At 45.6% G+C, this 22,738-nt stretch overlaps 1 pseudogene; it reads left to right on the top strand.

The window, feature by feature from the left end:
- The first annotated feature begins 14,209 nt into the window (after positions 1 to 14,209).
- Positions 14,210 to 15,241, top strand: LOC121476794 (annotated as a pseudogene).
- The last annotated feature ends 7,497 nt before the right edge of the window (positions 15,242 to 22,738 follow it).

Below are 22,738 nucleotides of genomic sequence, written 5' to 3'. Positions count from 1 at the left end.
TCTTCCAAGAGGGTAGGTTTGGAGTGGGGTGACGAGCTGGAGCTCATTCTCTTGCCTACAGCCCCCAGTGAGCTTGTCAGTCTGCTCCTACTACTTCCAGCCCCAAGGTAGAACTCATCTTTGTCCTTCATGGCCAGCATGCTTAGGTTTTCCTTGGGTTTTTTAAGAATGAGTTTCGGTTGCTGCAACCCTCAAACTCCAGGCAATGCAGGGCTCCATTCTGGGGAAGTTATATAACCTCCTCGAGCTCCAGGTTCTGCATCTGTATAATGGAGATACCAGCACACCTGCCATGGGGTGAGGGCCAATGCACCTACTCCGTCATGGGTGTTCCACAAAGATTTCATCCCTCCTTCCCAGTGGAACAAATAACCTTCCAACGATGATGGAACCTGCCCCCATTCCACAAGTGGCCAGTGGCAAGCATCAATGGCGAAGTCTCTGGAGACCTCATGTTCTACTTGACCTCTCTGCCTTTCAAGGAATACCTTAGGCTGTCACCAAAGGATGAGCAGTGGCTTACCCATTTCAATGAGGGAGAAACAAAATTTTGAAAAAACTTATCATGAGGGATGAAGACATCCGATTCTCTGGCTGTGGTCTTTGCCAAACAAAAGTGCTGCTATGCTTGGTAGATTTCTCCCTCCATAAACCTGCAACCAATTCTATTTTCAGAACATATGCACAAGCAGACTTGGCTTTGAGGGGCCTGCTGTTTCCCATGGTGACTCACTATTGGTGGGCACTGAAGATGCTTCCATCCTCCAAGAAGACTCAGCAAGCATCCTCTGCCCTGGTCAGCATGAGCCTGGAGCTAGATGTGGCTGGACATGCCCGGCTGTCTCCTTGGGTCCTTGTGTAACACCGAGCCAGTCCCCAGAGAGTGGTGTCTCTATAAGAGAGTGGGAGCTAACTAGTGATGCTCCCCAGCCCACGGTGGACTCCATGGGGAACCCACTGGCTAGTCCAAAGAGTCTTCTTAAAATAACAACTGCTAGTGCTATCATTGCTGCTTATTGCTTCACATAGGTAGGAACTAACTTCATCAGCTTTACCTTATAAATGCAGAATCAGGCTTAACCATTAAGAAACCTGACCAAGGTCACATGGCTATAAGGAATAGAGTAAAGAATCTCACCCAGATTGATATGACTGGGAAACCTGTGCTCCACTGTGTCTCCCATACTCCTGGGGGGAAGCCCACCAGGACCCCCCCCCCCCCAGTCACCAGGCAGCCACCAGCCACCCAGAGATCATGAAGAGGAAAGAGAACTGATTTCCAGTTCTACTGCTCAGCCGGGAAGGCTTTGGAAAGTGGCATCTCCTCTCTGGTTCTGAATTTCCACCTCTGTAGGGTGGGGGATGGGACATTTCCTCTGCCTCAGTAGAGTGAGATCATCTACAACATTCTTCGTGGAAGCACTGTGACAGACGTTGTGCATTGGGCCTCCAAAGAGTCCTGCTGGGTCTTTTTCCCAACACCTTGGGCCTAGAGATCTTCCTAGTTCACCTGGGAAGGAATTGGAGAAGCTGGAGATGGGATGGGAAGCCCAGGCCTTGAACCTCCTGCCCTGTCATCCCCAGCAGGCCCTGAGATCAATCCGGACCTGCACCCCAAGACCTGTGGAGGACCAAAGCCCTGCCTGAGGGTCTGCAAATTTCCAAGTGACCATGGTGTTCTCTCTGCCCTGTTCTGGCAAACTGAGTGGCTTCCCCTCACCCACCCCACAGCCACCTCCTCATTACAGAACAAAGGAACCTGGCTCTTTCTCCCCAGTCCAGAGAGGGTTCCTAATTGGCTTTCCATTAAAGAGAAAATAGACTACTGTTTCCACCTCATTATTTATGAGCCTTTCTGGAAGTGCATTTCCATGCACTCTGGGATTACTCACGCCCATTTTGCTTGGCCATATTTTATGATCTGTTTTATTTATTCAGGGCCTCTATTGGGTACTCACATCTGAAACCAATTAAAAACCAAGAAATAGGAAAAACCAAATAAACACCTGGAGATGTCCAAACCCAGTCTTTCTAAAGCCTGTGACTGAGAGACTGGCATGGCCATGCCAGTAGTCTAGGCCATAGGAAATGGGGACCTTTCTCCTAAGACATCAGGTGACAAGGCCACACAGATGGCAGCGCATACATTCAAAGACCTGTTGACAGAGCTTGGGCTGAGATTGCCTGGTTCCTTGGCTCACCTGGGATCTCCCTGTGCAGGGCAAAGGCACTGTGGATTCATTTGTGGATGCCCCTCTCTGCCCAGCCCATAATAAGAACTCAAAAATTCTTTGCTCAGCCTTGGATTCATTAGTCATCACTGCTGAAGCAACAATATGGAGAACCATCTCTATGAATTTGGGAATGGTTTCCCATTTAAGGACACTGCCTCTAGTCCCACTCTGGAAGAATTTTTAGAGATAAACATGCTCCCTTTCTTTCTTTTCTTTTCTTTTCTTTTCTTTTCTTTTCTTTTCTTTTCTTTTCTTTTCTTTTCTTTTCTGTGTGTGAGTAAAGAAACCTTTAATGAGGATTTGAGTTGCCTGAGGAAGATGTTGTGGAGGATCACTGCTCAGCCCCAGGCACCTCCTGGGTCCATGGCTCCATGGAGCTTTTCTTTTATTTTTATTTTTTTTTATTTTTTAATATTTTATTTCTTTATTAGAAAGAGAGAGAGAGAGCACATGCAGGGGGAGGAGCAGAGGAAGAGGGAGAAGCAGGATCCCCACTGAGGAGGAAGCCCGATGCGGGGCTCGATCCCGGGAACCTGAGCCCAAGGCAGCTACTTAACTGACTGAGCCACCCAGATGCCCCTCCATGGAGGTTTTTAAGATGGTGCTTCTGCTGCTGCTTGTGAGGCTTATCCCATCATTGTGGGCAGCTCATGGTGGCACCCCACAGGTGGCACAGGGGACACAGATTTGTCTTGTGTAGCCAGAATAGAATGCAGTTGGAATGGAAGAGGTGCTGGCAAGCCATCTTAATAGCAGTCTCCTCCTCCAGCCTGAGAGCCCCCAGTGAGTATCCTGAGAAGGTTCTCAACCACAGTCTTGGCGGCAGGTGGAGGCAGGTGACAATCCTAATCTACTACCACCCCTGTCTTCAAAGTCCATCCTGTTGAAAGGTGATCTGCTAGAGCTAGCCTCCCTCCCACTCCTGACCCCCCTACACACACACACACACACACACACACACACAGGATCCCTTACAATCTCAGAAAAGCAGCTGCCAAGCTTGATTTTTCCAGAGACCTGCAGTGTATCATCAAGACCATCTCGGCGGGGATGAGGGTCTCAGCAAGAGGAAAGCAGGTCCTTCCTTCTTTGTGGGGGTCCGAACCCATTTCACACATCTTTGTAAGATATGCATTAGAGTCTGTGTCCACAGACAAGCCATCCTGTATCCTATCTGTCCCTGTGAGATGCAGAGAGGCCTCTCTTTCATTCTGCCCAGACTCCCCGTCCTCCAAACTCAGTCTCTGCTGAAACTGGAGGCGTCTCTCTGCCCCACTTCCCACCTCCACCCTACAGAGTCAGCACATTGGCTGGTGGTCTCTGCCCTGAAGCCAAATGCCCCATTCGTCCCCCTACACGGAGCTGGCTGTACAGACAGTATGGCGAGTGACAAGTGCAAAGACCACCAGCAGCAGTCTGCTGGGGCGGCAGCAAGATGGTAGAAATGCCATGCATTGTGACACTTTGTAGGGTTTCTCTTGGGATTAAAAGAAATGGTGCAGGGTGATGGGCGGGCAAAATGGGGAGAGACATCAAAAGGTACTAATTTCCAGCTATAAGTACATCATGAGGGTGTGTAATGTATAGCCTGGTGACTATAGTTAATAATTCTGTATTGCATATTTGAAAGTTGCTAAGAGTAGATCCTAAAAGTTCTCATCACAAGAAAGAAATTATAACTATGTAGGGTGACAGATGTTAACTAGATTTATTGTGATCATTTCACAATATGTAGGGGATCCCTGGGTGGCTCAGCGGTTTCGCGCCTGCCTTTGGCCCAGGGCGCGATCCTGGAGACCTGGAATCGAGTCCCACATCGGGCTCCCGGCATGGAGTCTGCTTCTCCCTCTGCCTGTGTCTCTGCCTCTCTCTCTCTCTCTCTCTCTCTCTCTCTCTCTGTCTATCATAAATAAATAAAAATAAATCTTAAAAAAACCAATATGTACAAGTATTGAATCCTTACATTGTGCACCTAAAGCTAACATAATGTTATATGTCAATTGTACATCAGTAGAAAAAAAAAGAACCTATAGAGAGGCATTGAACTGAGCACAGAAGAAAAAGAAAGAAACGATACACATCACATCTCTGACTTTTTTTCTTCCCAAGATATTTGTGGTGTTGGGCAGTCCCGGTGGCGCAGTGGTTTAGCGTTGCGTTATGGGGTGTGATCCTGGAGACCCGGGATCGAGTCCCACATCGGGCTCCCTGCATGGAGCCTGCTTCTCCCTCTGCCTGTGTCTCTGCCTCTCTCTCTCTCTGTGTCTCTCATGAATAAATACATAAAATCTTTAAAAAAAAAAAAGATATTTGTGGTGTTTATTGTAATCTGATTTCACACACACACACACACACACACACACACACACACACACACACAGAGGAGACTAGGCTCCAGAATCCTTAGGGCTAATGCTCCTTAGACTTCTCCCTCCTAGTGTCTGCCTTTCCTGAGTAATTTTTGTCAATCGTTCCTTCCCTCAGTCACGTATTCGCCTGCTCATTAATGCAACAATGTGTTGGGAGCTTCTGTGTGGCAGCACCAGCCGTACATCTGATATAATGCTCAACCCAACCTTCTTTCCCTGCTAACAATGCAGCCCGAGCCTTTCTACTGGGATAATACATTTCAGAGGTTTATTCCCCACCTCGAATCTAAGAACTATAAAAGCCATCAAGTCTTGAGACAAGGAGGGGAACTAGGACACTGACACAACCCTGCTAGACAAACTCTGGCTTCTAAACTTCAGGTCCGTTCTCCTATGTCTTGGTCACATGCTGGTGAACATGACACTGTCTTCCTGCTACTAGATGACTGGCTTGATGGTTCCAAATATGAGAAGCAGACATCCAGTCACTCTTCCTCTGTTTTCCTCAGCAGCACATGAGGACTGATAATGGTGAGGATCCAGGGAGCAGATGGGGCGCGTGAAGGTGAATGGGGAAGAGATGGCCAGCACAGCCACAGACTGGATCTTTCTCAGAGAAGGGCCAACGTTACTGATGTCGGGTGCACTAAAGCAGCTGAATTGCTGTGCATGATAGTTGGGGAAAAAATGTTTGAATTCCTATACTGTTGGTGCCAGGGACCCCATTGGCCACCCAGGGAAGGTTATGAACCCCTTCTTAGATTAATATTTGTAAATTTCTGAAACAAAATATATAAGATGGAAAGGAAGCCAATTATATTAGAATGCAATTATCAAAATACTTTTTAATTGTAGTAGGGTAATTTAGTGCTGCTTTAGCACATTTCAATAACAAAGCCATATATTGAAAATAGTTAACATTAACTCACATTTTATTTTTAAAGACATATTCCTATGATCGTTGTTTCTTGGCTTGATCCTGGCCAGTGTGGCATGCTTGTCTTGGAAAGAGTAACGCACACGTCATGTTGGACACTCAATTGATTTTGTTTTTAATTTTGATGGTTCCAACGGTCAATTCACAAAGAGAAGTTGTTGCAAAATTATTTTAAGTCCACAGCTTCCTCCACAAGGAACACCTGAGTCCTCCGAAGTTTATGGAATTAATCTCCAATTGTGGGAACACAGAACTCTGCCATTTTTTAAGGGTTTTATTTATTCGTGAGAGACATAGAGAGAGGTAGAGACAGAGGCAGAGGGAGAAGCAGGCTTCATGCGGGGAGCACAATGCAGGACTCAATCACCAGACTCCAGGATCACGCCCTGAGCCAAAGGCAGATGCTCAACCAATGAGCCACCCAGGTGCCCCCAACACCACCATTGGGTGGCTGAACTGCTAGGGTTCCGAGTTGCTCCAGAGTTGACAAGTTACGACTCCTAAATGTCTGCAGACAGGAGCACGGTGATATTCTACAGTCTAGGGGCAGTCAAATAACTAACATCATGTCAAAGTAGAGTACGGATGCCATTTCAAGATCTGCATTAACTGTACTGCAATAGAAGCGTATCTGGATTTCTCATGGTGACAAAGTCACAGGTACTGCTAATACTTTGGATTTGTTTCCTACTCTCAGGGGCAGGAAATACCAAAATTCAGCCAGAGATTATCAAAAAGATGTCCTTTCCTCCCATCCAAGTTTCCAGACCCCACAGAACACCTTGGAAGTAGGTGGATACCAGGTTAAGAACCACCCTCCTAGGGGAAGGCGATGAGGAACAGAGATAAATATCAGCCAGACAACACAAATCTGGAAACTTCCAAACATAGGGCAGCCCATGAAACCATCTCAGCACACAGAGCGCAGGAAGGCCTTTACCGTACAAGACCGTCCTCATCCCGGTGTTTGGGCTGGAATGACACAGACCCTGTGCTCCTGGCAAAATCCTCAGCTAAGTCTCCCCACTCCCGTATGTGCTTAGAGCCAGTGGGGTTTGTAGCAGAAATCAAGGAAGGGGCTGCATTTCATAATGGGATCAATCCAGTGGAGGGGGGGACTGTATATCTGTCAATGGAACCGATCCAGCTGAAGAAGTGGGAACCTGAGACAGAGAAGTGAGGCTCACCTGGAAATCTGTAGACCCTCAGGCAGGGCTTTGGTCCTCCACGGGTCGTGGGGTGCAGGTCCACACTGATCTCATTCAGATCTCAGGGTCCTGGGGGCCCCTGCAGACCTTGGGTGGCACCTAGAAAGCTCACAGAGCCTTCTGCATAGGAGGAAATCAATAACTCATAGCTCTGATGTCTGAGAAGCTGGAGGACGTCGAGGAACTGGCCGTACTGGCAGCCCCTCCACCCCCCTGCCTCCTCGCTTGCCTTTGTTGCGTGGCACGCAGCCCTTCCCTGGATTCCTTCGGGCATCCAGAAGAGAGGCGAGGCCTTACTGGGTTTGTGGTGCTCCCGTCACCAGAGCTGAGGGTTTGGCCCTTTCAGGAATCTGAGCGAGAACCTGGCTCCTGGCAGCGAGTTGCCAAGCCAGGCAGTGTTCGCTCAAGAAGCTCTAATGAGAAGCCGACAAACGAATCCCCTTTGCCCCCGCCCTGCCTCCAGCAAGCCCCCCGCTGCCCCACGCGGTCTCCTCCACGCTGCTGTGAAAGTTTTCCTCCTAATCTCAACCTCAATTCCTCGTTCCCATTCTTCTGGATGTTGAAGTCACGACCTTTGCAGTTTATGGGCCACCAGAGACTGAACGAAATGTGTTAGCTCTGAGTCCACACAAGTAATAGCCGGCCAATTAAATTAATAATCCATATTGTTACCGTGTTTAACCATGGCTGTTTCCTCAGCGGTCTGTTTAAATCACAGCCAAGGCCTGACCTATTAAAATGAATAACTGGAATTATGAGAAACTCCATTTAATAAACACAGTGAGGAACGCAGCACAATTGGGCATGAAATATTTATTACCACTTGAAGCAGAGGGCTGTTTGGGACTTTAAGATGGCATTAATGAATGCGTTTTAATTTCTGGCTCTCAAGGTGGGAGGTGGGGCTGGAAGTGAGGGCTCTTGGCAGATTCCTGGAAAAACCAGCTCCTGTTATGTGAGTACATTGTGCTGCGGCTATTTGTCGGTACATGGGCCTCCCCCAGTCACTGTAGGAGTGGGAAGGTGGGCGTCTGTTCACTGGCCTCTTGTAGACTTAGCACTTGCTCAATAAATGCTTGCTGGATGGACGGATGGGTGGATGTATGGATGCACGGACGACAGATAAAACATTTTGCCACCTTAGTATCCACACTTCAATGATATAGGACAGATAAAACCTTTAGCACTGTGCCCTATTCATGCTATGTCCTCAGTAAATGGTAACTGTTATTATAGTTAAAAGAGCAAATGCTGGTTGATTTACTGGAAAGTCAGTGCTCACATTTGGCAATTCCTCAGGAGCCCCAGAGCTGCCCCAGGACCCTGACTGGACCAATTATCTTTATGTACATTGGGAAGCCTGTTTTCAATTAGATGTTTTTTACTATTTCTGGCTTTTCTTGGAATGGATTGTTTCTTTCCTTGCTTTCCCAAAGCTCAACATCTTATCTCCACATTTGCCTGGACATGTCCTGTTTTCCCAGGTATGACTCCATTTCATAGGGTCTGCCCCCTTTTCCCAGACCTCGGCTCTGAAGTTCTGATAATGGGTTTAGAAATTGTGGTTGCTGTAATGATAGCCCTTAGCAAGTCTTGTAACCACCAAGTCAAGCGGGGTGGTTATTGGGGATCTATGAACATGGTTAAGTGGGCCTTTTCTATAGGAGACCCCCCAGATGGGAAAAGGAGGAGCCAACTCCTGCCAGAACTTGTTTTCCAGATAAAGCAGAAAGCAGAGAGACCAAGCCATATGCTGATGGAGCACATGGGATGTTGTGAAGGTTGGGGGCGAGAAGGTGGAGACTTGAGAAGGCTCGGCCTTGGTCTCCCCTCCGAGAACCAGGGGGCACCTCCTGGAGACCACAAAAATACCCCTTCAGCTTCATTCACCACATCCCCAAGTCTAAAATTAAGTGTTGTAATGAATGCAAGGCAGGCAAAGGGCAGTCTCATTTTAAATAGGCCAAATCTTGAAACTGAAAATAGGGAAAGAGGAGTGTTGCATTTTCCTTTCGAGAACAATATGGTTCTGACCTTGTGGAAGATTTGGTGGAGTCTCGCCACCTCCCTACTATATTCGAAAGCTAAGGATGATCCTGAATAAGGAAAGTGTCATAAGTGGCCAGCATGTCATGGGATGTGACATGGGAAGCTTGCCTGATGGAAGTGAGGCTTCAGGGGACTCTGCACTGTCTACACTCTGCAGATCTTCTGGTGTCTGTTACTTGGATCTCTAATCCTTAAAGATGCTTGCAGGATGACAGATATCGTGGCTGGGTTGGGATCCTGGTTTCCTATATGTTAGAGGGAGGCTTTAGCCAAATCAAAGATGTCTATGCCAAAGACACTTCCATGGTAGAACTTCAGGACCAAAGAACACAGGGTAGAGTTGCTTCTTATCACCCGACCCTCCTCTATTAGGTGTGAGTTCCTACAGAGTAAGCCTGTATCTTTACTCATCTTTGTATGTTCCCCACTGTGACTTGCACAACAGCTAACATCTCTCTGGTTGTAGGCAAATGTTTATGCACAATAAAAAGGCACCATTTATGGAGCCTTTATGATATCTAAGCCCTGTGGCCTCTCATGTAAGAGTCCCAACCACACTATAGCTTTCTGTCAATCGCTATGCCCCATTTTTTGGATGAGGACATTGAGACATAAAGAAGCTGAATGCTTGTCCCAGGTCACCTAGATAACAAGTGTCAACCCTGGAATTTGAACCCTAGTCTGTATAGTTTCAATGCCTTTGCTTTCATTGCCATGCTGTTCAGTCTTCAAGAGGAAAAAGGTACATAGATACATAACTTCATCGTCAAGGGGTTTTTTTTGTACAGATTTTATTTATTTATTTACTTACTTACTTACTTAACTTACTTACTAGAGAGAGAGAGCAGGGGCAGGCGCAGAGGAGAGGGGCAAGCCGACTCTCCACTGAGCATGGAGCCCAACACGGGTCTCAATCCCATGACCCAAAGATCATGACCTGAGCTGACATCAAGAGTCAGATGCTTAACTGACTGAGCCACCCAGAGCCCCCATCCTCAAGAGTTTATAGTCAAGTAAACGAAACAGATGCAGAAAGACATCATTTAAATATAGCGCATTAGGGCAGCCCCAGTGGCCCAGCAGTTTAGCGCTGCCTTCAGCCCAGGGTATGATCCTGGGGACCCGAGATCGAGTCCCACGTCAGGCTCCTGCATGGAGCCTGCTTCTCCCTCTCCCTGTGTCTCTGCCTCTCTCTCTCTGTGTCTCTCATGAATAAATAAATAAATAATCTTAAAAATAAATAAATACAGTGCATTAAGTGAGCCCTGCCCCAGTGACCAGGTGAATACCAAAGTGGTTCAAACCACCTAATCTGGAGGGCATCAGGACAGCTTCCTGGAGGAGATGAGACCAGAACTTATTTTATTAAAAGATGAGAGGTCAATCAGACCAAATGTTAAATGAAAAAAGAGACAATCCAAGCAGAAGGAAGAATGTGGACAGTAGGAAAGACCTTTGGGTCCAACACGTTGGCAGGATGGTTCTCAGTGGTAAAAAGGTGGCCGACCTAATTACCAAGGAATCATGAAGGAGGAGGGCATCTGTCCAGCTACCACGGAGTCCTTCCTTGTGCCTTGGACTAGAGATGCCAGTCATTTCCTTCCTATCCCACACCTACTTCCTACAGGCTCTTCCTGATAGGTGATCTGTGGATACAGACACCCTGGAGACAAAGCCCTGGTACCTGGCGATCCCACCCTACCTCCAGCCATTAATCCAAACTGAGCTCATCAGGTTGTCTCCCGCAGGAACTTGGATGTGAAGCATTGAGAACAGATCAGCTCTCTTTGGGGAGCTGAGCTGACAGGTCACACAGACACAGGGATGGAGGCTGCCGTTTTTGTAGCACCCATCAGGGAACCCTGGGCAAGTGATTGGGATGCAGGAACGCTGATGAACGAGCGAAGAGAAATAAACAAGCAGCTGAGACGCACATGGGATCATACAGCCTCAAAGAAGGAATAACAGAGAAAGCAGAAAGCAGACCGGGCCACCACCAGTGAAGAAGAGAGGGTAACTGCCTTGGTTACTGAATCTCCGGGTCATTTCTTGCCTTGAAATGATGCACAGTTTCTAATCAATCCCTCTTTACTGAAAAATGCTTCATGGGGTCTCTGAAGACACACCTGAGACAAGAGGCATCATTTCAAGGAGGAGGGCGGGGGGAAGGCGAGGCATCCCAGGGGCGCTGAGCATGCCTCCAAGGCTGTCCCAGAACTCAGTCTGGTGACAGAAGGTGGTACCGTGCCTTAACCAGACCTAATGGAAAAAAAGCAGCCCTGGAGTCATTGTTATCTTGTGTGTAATTATAGAGAGACTCAGGCTTTGCAGGACTTCTTTGAAAGTTCTGCTTTTACAGCATGTTAAGCCTTTATCTGCCCAATAAATTGTTGAGGTTATGATTAACCAGGACTTCTCCATCAACAGTGTGGTCTTTTCTGTAGAATGTCTACACCGATACTTGTAATTTCAATATATGGCTTTATTTTACTGCTTCAGTGAGGATTGTTAACACAATGCCAACATTTCAAAAGCAACCTTAAAAAGAAAAGAGTAGGGGCACCTGGGTGGCTCAGCCAGTTAAGCATCTGTCCTTGGCTCAGGGAATGATCTTAAGGTCCTGGGATGGAACCCCCCTACCGCACCCCACCCACTGGGCTCCCTCCCTCTCTGCTTCTCCCTCTCCCTCTGGCCCCCTCCCCTGCTCCTGTGAGTGCTCTGTCTCTCAAATAAATAAAATCTTTAAAAAAAGAGACTAAATATATACTAAAGTTGTAACTTTTTCAGTTACAAAAAAATATGATTTTGATGTGCCACTAGTGCTAAATGAAGATAGTCACTATAAGTAAAATATCAAACCACATAGACTTATGTCCTCACATAAGTCATAGTTGCACAGCATTGTGAATACACTAAATGCTACTGCATTATACACTTTAAAATGGTTAATTGTATGGTAGGTGAATTTCAGGCCAAATAAAAAAGAGGGGTGCCTGGATGGCTCAATCGGTAGAGCATGCAATTCTTGATCTTGGCATTGTGAGTTCAAGCCTCACACCTGGGTCAGAGTTTACTTAAAAAATAAAATAAGATAAAATTTAATTAAATAATGAAAAAGATAGGGGCACCTGGGTGGCTCAGTCTCTTGAACTCAGTCCAAGTCTTGATCTCAGGGTTTGGGCCCTGTCTTAGACTTCATGCTGGATTGGAGCCCATTTTAAAAAATAAAAATAAAAAAGAGAGGCAGAGATTTAAAAGACATATCAACGACGTGTAAATGTGTAGACCTCATATGGATCCTCACTCAAATAAACCAACTCTTAAAAAATAAACAATCATGAAACACTTAGAGATTTCTGAACATTAGCTTCTTGCTGGTATATTAACAAATTATTGTTATTCTTATTTTATTTATTTAAGGAGGCTCCACACCGAGCCTGGAGCCCAATGTGTGCCCTGAACCCATGACCCCAAAATCAAGATGCAGACAGAGATCAAGAGTTGGACACTCAACTAACTGGGCTACCCAGGCACCCCATTTGTTATTTTTAAGTTTGATGATCATATCCTGGTTATGTTAATAACAAATAATCCTCTACATTTAATGTCTATACTGAAAATTTACAATGAATACGATGTTTGATATTTGATTTTAAATAATCTGTCATATTCTTGTATGTGAAGAGGAAGGAGGATGATATAAGTGAAGCAAGACAGACCATGTGTCATAAATGTTGAAGTGGATTACGGCTACCTGGGATTGTCTTTTAGTTTACATTTTTAAATTTTTAAAAATTTCCATAGTAAAATTAAGAAATAAATATGAGAGTGGCCCAAGTGGCTCAGCAGTTTAGCGCCTCCTTCAGCCCAGGGTCTGATCCTGGAGACCTGGAATCAAGTCCCAAGTCAGGCTTCCTGCATGGAGCCTGCTTCTCCCTCTGCCTGTGACTCTGCCTCTATGTGTGTGTGTGTGTGTGTGTGTGTGTGTGTGTGTGTGTGTGTCTCATTAATAAATACAATCTTAAAAAATAAAAAAGGAAGAAAGAAATCTGAAAACTTGACCAATCAACATTTTCAAAATAGTTAGCTTCCCTAGTAATCAAAGAAATACAAATTAAAATGACAAGGTACAATTTCAACCTATCAGATTGGTAAAGGTTAGAAGAATGTTAATGCTTGGTGCTGGGAAGGATGTCGCAAATGGGCTTCTTACGCATTCCTGGTTTACCTGGTATGGCCTTAGTGTCACCTTACTAGAAAGCATCTAGTAAGCATCTCAGCAATATGAATAAAAATCTTTAACGGATGCCTAGCTAGCTCAGTTGGTTGGGCATCTGACTCTTCATTTTGGTTTGGGTCATGATCTCAGGGTGGTGGGATTGAGCCCTTTGTCTGGCTCTGCACTCAGTGGAGAATCTACTTGAGAGTCTCCCTTTCCCTCTGCCCCTCCTCCCACTTGTGTGTGTGTGCAATGTGCTCTCTCACTCTCTCTCTGAAATTAATAAATAAAATCTTTTAAAAAATGTTTAGAGCAGCCCAGGTGGCTCAGCGGTTTAGCGCCGCCTTCAGCCCAGGGCGTGATCCTAGAGACCTGGGATCGAGTCCCACATCAGGCTCCCTGCATGGATCCTGCTTCTCTTTCTACCTCTCTCTCTCTCTCTCTCTCTCTCTCTCTTTCTCTCCCTCTCTCTCTCTCTCTCTCTCTGTCTCTCATGAATAAATAAATGAAATCTTAAAAAAATGTTTAGGGATCCCTGGGTAGCACAGCGGTTTGGCGCCTGCCTTTGGCCCAGGGCGTGATCCTGGAGACCCAGGATCGAATCCCACGTTGGGCTCCCGGAGCATGGAGCCTGCTTCTCCCTCTGCCTGTGTCTCTGCCTCTCTCTCTCTCTCTCTGTGATGATCATAAATAATAAATTAAAAAATGTTTAAATATGTGAATGCCCTTTGCCCTAGGAATGCTAGTAATTTATCCAAGGGAAATGATCAAGCAAGTATACAGGATATCTAGTCAAAAATGTTTATTACAAAATAATTATAACAGCAAAAGTTTAAGTTAACCTAAATGCACACCAATAAGGACAAGGTTTTAAGACTAAGGAAGAGCAGGGTGCCTAGGTGGCTCAGTGGTTGAGCATCTGCCTTTAGCTCGGGTCATGATCCCGGGGTCCTAGGATCATGTCTCACATCAGGCTCCTTGCTGGGAGCCTGCTTCTCCCTCTATGTCTCTGCCTCTCTCTGTGTGTCTCTTATGAACTAATAAAAAAAAAACTTTTTTTAAAAAAAGGCTAAGGAAGAGCTACATAATGGATACATACAGAGCCATTAAGAACAATAATGCTTTCTCCTCCCCATCCAACAGATAGATAGCAGCATCTTCTGATGCAGTGCCAGCCACATCCCTGAGACATGATGGAGAAGGTCAGGGTAAATGGATTTGACCATATGGGGCACCTGGTCACCGGGACCACTTTTAAATCTGGCAAAGTGGATATTGTCACCATAAATGGCCCCTTCATTGATCTCAACTACATGGCTCAACTACATGGTCCACATGTTCTGGTATGATTCCACCCTCTACAATTTCCACAGCATAGTCCAGGCTGAGAACAGGAAACTTATCAGCAATGGAAAGCCCATCTCCACCTTCCAGGAGTGAGATCTCACCAACATTAAATGTGGTGATGCTAGTGCTATGTTGTGGGATCCACTTGGGTCTTCACCACCATGGAGAAGGCTGAAGCTCACTTGGAGGGTGGGGTCAAGAGGGTCATCATCTCTGCCGCTTCTGCTGACACCCCCATGTTTCTGATGGGCGTGAACCATGAGAAGTATGACAACTCCCTCAAGGTTGTCAGCAATGCCTCCTTTGCCACCAACTGCTTGGCCCCTCTTGCCAAAGTCATGCATGACAACTTCAGCATTGTGGAGAGACTCATGACTACAGTCCATGCCATCACTGCCACCCAGAAGACCATGGACAGCCCCTTTGGGAAGTTGTGGTGTGATGGCCAAGGGGCTGCCCAGAACATCATTCCTGCTTCTGCCAAGGTTGTAGACAAGCTCATCCCTGAGCTGAATGGGGAGCTCAATGGCATGGTCTTCCATGTCCCCACCTCCAATATATCGGTCATGGATCTGACCTGCTGCCTGGAGAAAGTTGCCAAATATGATGACATCAAGAAAGTGGTGAAGCAGGCATTGGAGGGTCCCCTAAAGGGCATCCTGGGGTACACTGAGGACCAGGTGGTCTCCTGAGTCTTTAACAGTGACACCCACTCGCCCACCTTTGATGTTGGGACTGGCATTGCCCTCAGTGACTACTTCTTCAAGCTCATTTCCTGGTATGACAATGAATTTGGCTACAGCAACTTTATGGTCCACATGGCCTTCAAGGAGTAAGAGCCCTGTGGACCACCAACCCCAGCAAGAGCAAGAGGAAGAGAGAGGCCCTCAGCTGCTGGGAAGTCCCTGCCCCAATTCATCCTCCAACATGCTGAGAATCTCCCAACCTCCACAGCTTCCATCCCAGACTCCCTGAAGAAAGAGAGAGCCTTGGGTAGCCCTACCTTGGCATGTACCATCAATAAAGTATACATACACAGCCAAAGAAACAACAAAATAACTATAAGGCAGATGTATATTTATTAGTATGGAAAGATGTGTCATAGCTATATCAAGAAAGAGCAAAACCGGGCAGCCCCGGTGGCTCAGCGGTTTAGCGCCGCCTTCAGCATGGGATGTGATCCTAGAGACCTGGGATCAAGTCCCACGTCAGGCTCCCTGCATGGAGCCTGCTTCTCCCTCTGCCTGTGTCTTTGCCTCTCTCTCTCTCTCTCTCTCTCTCTCTCTCTCTGTCATGAATAAATAAATAAAATCTTAAAAAAAAAAAAAAAGGAAAGAGCAAAACCAAGTTCCAAAGCCTATCTATAGTAAGATACTTTTTTGTTTCTTAGAATGTGGAAGGAAAAACATTTAACAATGATTACCTCTTGGTCGTAAAAGTATGGATTATTTTTATTGCTTTTCTCTTTTGCTTACTTTTTCATTTTTCTAAATAAATTTTGAGTAGTTTTGGAATTCTAAATAATGAATTCCTGTGTAATTAAAATGCCTTTACCTAATGAAATGACATGGTATCTGGAATTTACTCCCGTCATCTAGGGTTGGGCTATGGATGAAACAAGTCTGGCTCTGAGCTGACAGCCCTTGAAGCTGGGTGATTGGGTACCTGGGGGCTCATTTCACTTTGTTCTCTACTTCTGTATATGTTTGGAATTTTTCATTCTAAAACTTTTTTCTAAAATGCTCCTTCTCCGGGCAGCCCCGGTGGCTCAGCGGTTTAGTGCCACCTTCAGTCCGGGGTGTGATCCTGGAGACCCGGGATCAAGTCCCACGTCAGGCTCCCTGCATGGAGCCTGCTCCTCCCTCTGCTTGTGTCTCTGCCTCTCTCTCTCCCTGTATGTCTCTCATGAGTGAATAAATAAATAAAATCTTTAAAAATAAATAAATAAATAAATAAATAAATAAATAAATAAATAAAATGCTCCTTCTCAGTACAAAGGGACATTTTGTCATCTTTTGTCCCTGTCCTTCCCACAGTACACCTCCCGAGGTCACAACAGGCCAGCACCATGCCCAGAGATATGAAGACCATCAGATGTTTTGATTAGCAAAATGGCTCCCCTCTCCTGTGGTCAGAAAGCCATTGAGTGAGATTTCCCCCCTGCCCACCTTTCCAGCCTACACGAGACAATAGGCCTGGAGCCAGTCAAGAGCTAACTGACCCACACAAGAAACAAACTCACAGCCTTAGCACCTTATCAGCCTGATTCCTGGGTCACTCTATGTGGTGGCCTGCCCTTGCTTCCTCCCACATGGGGCCGTCTCTTTCTCAGAGGAAGCAAGTATGAAGATGTTAGCGGATTTGGCATATCCAGCCTGAAGATTGTCTCTTCCTTGGCTACTGCCCTGTGCTTTCTCATCCAGGCATATTGGCTATAAAAGTGCCTAGAATGCAAAAATCACTATGAATATTCATGAAGTCATATTACAAATAATACTCCTTTAAAAATGAATAATCTTCTGGCTGGTCTCCCTGGAAATTGAATTCCTCTCCCACACTTTGAGTCACTTGGAGATTGTTAATAGCATCGGTCAGCAAACTGTAGCCCAAATCTGGTCCACCATCTATTTTTACATGACCTGCAAGCCCAGAACGGTTTTTACATTTTGAATTGTTGAAAAAAAGTTTTAAAAGGTAATATTTTGTGACACATAAAATTAAACTCAAATTTCAGTGCCCAGAAGTACGGTTTTATCACAATATAAGTAACACTCATACATTTGCCCCTTGCCTGTGGCCAATTTCACACTACAATGACAGGACCGTTTGCAATACAGGCTGTATGGCCCACGTAACCTAAAATATTTACTATCTGGCTTTTTAGAGAAAAAGTTAGCTGACCTCTGGCTTGTGGTTCTCCTAACTAGTCTTGTGGCTCCCTCCTGTCTAATAAAGCTGAACAACGATGTCATGCATTGCCAGGAAGTGAGGCTGTCCTTTACACATCAGCCTACAATCACCCAGATTGGAGGTTTTGGGTTTTAGAAAAATTCATTCATCCATCCAATGAAAATTTAATGAGTGTCAACTTTGTGCCACTCACAGTTTTAAATTCTGAGTTTCTGGGGGAGCCTGAGTGGCTCAGTCGGTTGAGCTTTTGACTCTTGATCTCAACTCAGGTCTGGATCTCAGGGTCATGAGTTCAAGCCCCATGTTTGGCATGGAGCCTGCTTTAAGTTCTGGGTTTCTAACAGTACAAGAAACAAGCAAAAACCTCTCTTGGAGTTGAAGCTCTACTGAAGAGAGATGACCACAAATAAGTTGAATATTAATATATATTATGCTAAGTGGCCTTAAGTGCTATGGAAGAGAGAAAAATTCAAGGCAGGGGTAGGAGAGTCAGGGAAGGGGAGGGTAGCGATTTCCAATCAGGTTTGGAAAGACTTCATTAACAAGGTATCATTTGAGTAAGGACTTGAAGGCAGGAAGGAGCAAGTCATGAACATACCTAGGAGGAGAACATTCTGGGGACAAGGAACAGCAAATACAAAGGCCCTCATGTGCACCGTGCCCTTGGTATTCAAGGAATATCAAAGGCAATAAGTGGTAGAGGTTGAGGTCAGGGAGGCAAGGGATAGGGAACAGGTCATATGAGGTCTTGCCAGGCATATGGATAGCTTTTATCCAGAGTGCAATGGGAAGGCGATGGGGGATAAGAGCTGAGAAGTAACGCAGTCTGGTATCCAATTCCTTATTTAACACCTGTCTAAAATATTTCACAACCTTATATAAATGAGGCATACCTTTCCTTTTATTCTGATTTCTTAAGTTTAAAGAAGCATTGAAATGTATGAGAACAAGTGTAAAAGTTTAATAAAAAGGAAAAAAGCACATCAGCGAGTGTTCAGTTATCCATTGCTGCATGACAAATCAACCCGAAGATTAGTGGTTTACAAGAACAATGTTTTATTATTTCCCGTGATTCTGTGAATCAAGTGGGATCAGCAGGGCGATTCTTCGGCTTTTTTTGGCATCAGCTGAACTGAGCTGGAAGATTCAAGTTTTCAGTCATATGTGTGGAACTCTTTGTTTATCTATCTGGCCTCTCCCCTGGTTAACTCAGGTTGCTTCATGGCATGGTGGTCTTGGGGTGTCAGAGCTGGCTTCCAGAGAAAAAGCAGAAGCTGCCAGACTCTTAAAGGCTAGACCTAGAATCAGTACAACATCGCTTCTGGCACATTCTATTGGCCAAAGCAATTCAAAAGCCAACTCAGATTGAAGGATAGGCGAAAAGAGCCCCCACCCAGTGATGGGTTGAGCTGTGTGCACTATCTAACAAGAAGAAATTAGATAGTGGCCATCTTTAGAGACTCGCTGGGTGGGCAAGAAACTTTGATTTTCCCCCCATAGAACCCCAAAACTCTTGAGCTCCACTCCTTTCCTTTTGACCATAATGTATGCATACTGAAAAGTGGGATTAATAGACCCTGATTAACTTTATATTCTTTAATCATGAAATTCCCTAAGTCTTGAAAATCACTCTGAGAAGCATCCTGAGTCCTGCATCTACAGAGACTCTGTGTTCATTCTCCTCCCTGGTTCTGCTGGCCCAGCTGTCTGGCTGAGCCTCCTCAACGTTCCCGGGCACTGTCGTACTCCAATAGGCAGCTGGGCTAATCTCAGAAGACAGGGTGGGTGGTGTGGCATTCTGTAGAATTTAGGGAATGTGATGCAGCTCTTTCCCCAGAAGAAGTCAATACTTCTCAGACTGGCCAAATGCACCCCAGCCATGATGCTGCCCCCACCCTCTTCCCAAAAGGAAAAAATATGGGAGGATTGAACATCTAAATTACCTCCGGACTTTATTTTTTTTTTAATTTTTATTTATTTATGACAGTCACAGAGAGAGAGAGAGAGAGAGAGAGGCAGAGACACAGGCAGAGGGAGAAGCAGGCTCCATGCACCGGGAGCCCGATGTGGGATTCGATCCCGGGTCTCCAGGATCGCGCCCTGGGCCAAAGGCAGGCGCCAAACTGTTGTGCCACCCGGGGATCCCTACCTCCGGACTTTAAAAACAGAAACAAATTTGTTTGAAAATAAAATCTTAGATTTATGGAAAAGTCACAAAGATAGTACAAATTCCTTTTCCAGTTTCCTCTAATATTACCTCCTTATATAACCATGGTACACTATCAAAACTAAGATGTGAGCACTGCTACAATACTACTAACAAAACAACAGACATTCGGATTTCCCCAGTTTTTCCCACTAATGCCAGTCTTCTGTTCCAGCGTCACCAGGATCCCACAGTACTTTTCGTGCTTCATGTCTCCTTGGTCCCTTCCAGTGTGTGACAGTGTGTCACAGCCTTTCCTTGACTTCTATGACCTTGACACTTTTGAAGAGCGGTGGTCGGATATTTTGTAGAATGTCCCTCCATTTAGGGTTGACTGATGTTTTCTCATAATTAAACTGAAATTACAGGGTTTGAGAAGAATATTATAGAGATGAGGTGCCTTTCACTGCATCGTATTCAGGGGCACATGACAGCGATTATCTGATTACTGGTGACGTTACCCTTGGTGTTACCATTCAGTAAGGTGGGATTTATGAGGTTTCTCATAAATAGCAGAGGCCAGGCTCAAAACCTTTCCATTTTCTTCCTACATTTCTCTCTCTTCCTACATTTCCCTTTCCATTTTCTATCCCTTAGTGTTGAACCTACACTCAAGGGGAGGGGAATTGAGCTTCTCGAGGAAGGAACTTTTGAGCTTTGAAAAATCCGCAGCACGCTAGGGCAGGGTTGCCAGCAGGGAGGGCCCCAAGCCTGCCCACTGACTTGCTGGTGACCTTGGATGAGTCACACAGTCTCTCAGAGCCGGGATTTCCCTCCCTCTTGTGAAATCCACGATGGCATCTCTGCCCCACAGCTGTCTCCTGGGAGCCTCAGGAGGTTTCAGCTGGTAACACTTTGAGTTACTAGAATATAGATCTGATTGGAGACAAAGAGTCCTTGCTAATAACAGCTGAAGTCTCGTCCTGGTCTGTAAACATTTCCCAATCCCTACACTCATCATCCCCATCACAGGAGTGCCCCCTAAAAGTGATGAGGCCATCACTATTTTTATAAAATGATCTCATGTTATTAATGTGCTAACATGGTCTAGATGTTGGAGGGAAATATTTTTATAAAGTGAAGCATGATTTCATAAAGCAAATAATTCCCCTAAATTCACCTTTTTAAATGAAGTCACTTTTCACTTGCTGGAGCTGCCTCAACCAAGGGAATTCCTCCCAAAGCACCTGCCATCTTCATGCAAATGCTTTGGAAAAGGCAGAATGTTTTCTACATTAGTGGTGATAAATTATCTTAGAATTGTCAATTGAAGTAATTATTTCACATCCTTGACGGTTGGCTCTTTCCTGGTGGAGAATGCTGGCCAACCTGTATTTTTGACACTTGATGCTAATTATAAAACTAAACCCCAAGAGTATTGCTGTTTGGTGATTTTAGGAAAGATGTGGCTAGTAAGTAACAGTTTTTCTGGGGAGAGCTGTATCTTTTGGGATTGGATGTCTTCCGCCATTGTTTGGAAATGACACCACTCTACTTGGGCTGCCGTGCCTGGGCACACGGGCTTTGCCCTGTACAACTCAAGGGCATCATCCACAAGGGCTCTGATGTCGATGTATTACCAACTTCAGTAAGGAAATCACTTAGTTAAAAAAAAAAAAAAAGAAAGAAAAAGAAATCACTTAGAATAGTAGGTACCCCTGTCCTTACTGAACACAGATGTGTTTTGAGCCTGGCCTCTGCTATAGACCTTATAACTCATGACAAGGTGAACAGTACACACATGCCCTCTACCCTCGTGGACCTTAGACTGATGAGGAAGTGAGTTATCAGTCAACAAACAAAACGTGTGAGTAATCTGATAGGATAAGTACAAGGAACTCAAGAACCTATGATGGGAGGTTCAACATGGGCTAGGTATTTAGAAGATGCGTAGAAGAGGAGGAGGAGTTGCAGGGCCAATAAGGAGCAGATGTGAAATAGAAACAAGAAGAGCCATGGCATGTGGGGCCTTTTGATCATCTCTCCCTTATCCATTCTGCCCCTCAGCCTTGTACTGTAGATGGGATCCCCCTCATCCCTAGCCGCAGGGCTAATTTCAGGCCCTCGCGATAGTAATTGGGGGAAGTGGCACAGGCGTAAGCCAAACGGCATATGGCATTCTCCTGGCCATAGCAATTGGTTCAGGGCAGTCCATTTAGAGCAAAGATAGATTCCTTCTCCCCCTTGGATATGAAAGCTTTATTTATCATTTATCAAACTGTACCTGAAGACCACTTACCGCTGATCCTTTGATTCATGAGCTGATAAACCCTCTTTGTTATTTACGCAAGCTTGAGCTGAGCCTTTTGTTACGTTCAGTGAATTTTTCTAAGGAATGCCAAGGGAAGAGTAGTTTGAAAATAAGGAAACCGGGCGGACCCGGTGGTTCAGCAGTTTAACGCCGCCTTCAGCCCAGGGTGTGATCCTGGGGACCCCGGGTTGAATCCCAAGTCGGGCTCCCTGCATGGAGCCTGCTTATCCCTCTGCCTGTGTCTCTGCCTCTCTCTCTCTCTCTCTCTCTCATGAATAAATAAAATATTAAAAAAAAAAAAGAAGGGAACAAACATAACAGCACCTGATGATGTGAACATGTTAAACAAGACAAGGACAAAAAGTGTCCATTGGATTTGACAACATTTGTGACCTAGGCCAGACTGGTTTCAGTGGTGGGGGTGAGGTGCTAGAGAGAACCGGGTACAGGCTTCTGTGGGGCATCTGGGTGGACAGAGGATCCTGAAGCTACAAACCTTTGTGCTTTGAAGGAAAGAGCAGTCCTAACGTCTAACACCACAGAGAGATTGGATTTTCTAAGATTTTAGACAACTTTCTCTGTTGTCCTCACTATTCAGCAAAACATCTCCTCTACCGAATCCTTTAACTGTAGGTTCTACTCTGTTCTGCAGGCCTACCTCTAGAAAGAACAGGACTCAGAATAAACTGTGTAAAAGCTTCCCTCGTGGAGCTCCCGGGTAGCTCAGCCAGTTAAGCAACTGACTCTTGGTTTCAACTCAGGTCATGATCTCAGGGGTATGAGATTGAGCAGACCCATGTCTGGCTCTGCGCTCAGTGTGGAGTTTGCTTGGGATTCTCTCTCCCTTCCTCCCTCTCTCTCTCTCTGTCTCTCTCTGCCCCTCCCCCTGTGTGCCTGCTCTCTCTCTCAAATAATGTTTTTTTTTAAGGAAGCTTCCAGGGACACCTAGGTGGCTCAGTGGTTAAGTGTCTACCTTTGGCTCAGGCCATGATCCCAGGGTCCTAGGAT

This window comes from Vulpes lagopus, chromosome 2, assembly GCF_018345385.1.
Source record: "Vulpes lagopus strain Blue_001 chromosome 2, ASM1834538v1, whole genome shotgun sequence".
Classification (NCBI taxonomy): domain Eukaryota; kingdom Metazoa; phylum Chordata; class Mammalia; order Carnivora; family Canidae; genus Vulpes; species Vulpes lagopus.
The sequence above is the reverse complement of the archived record's forward strand: the minus strand, read 5'-3'. Positions and strand labels throughout refer to the sequence as shown.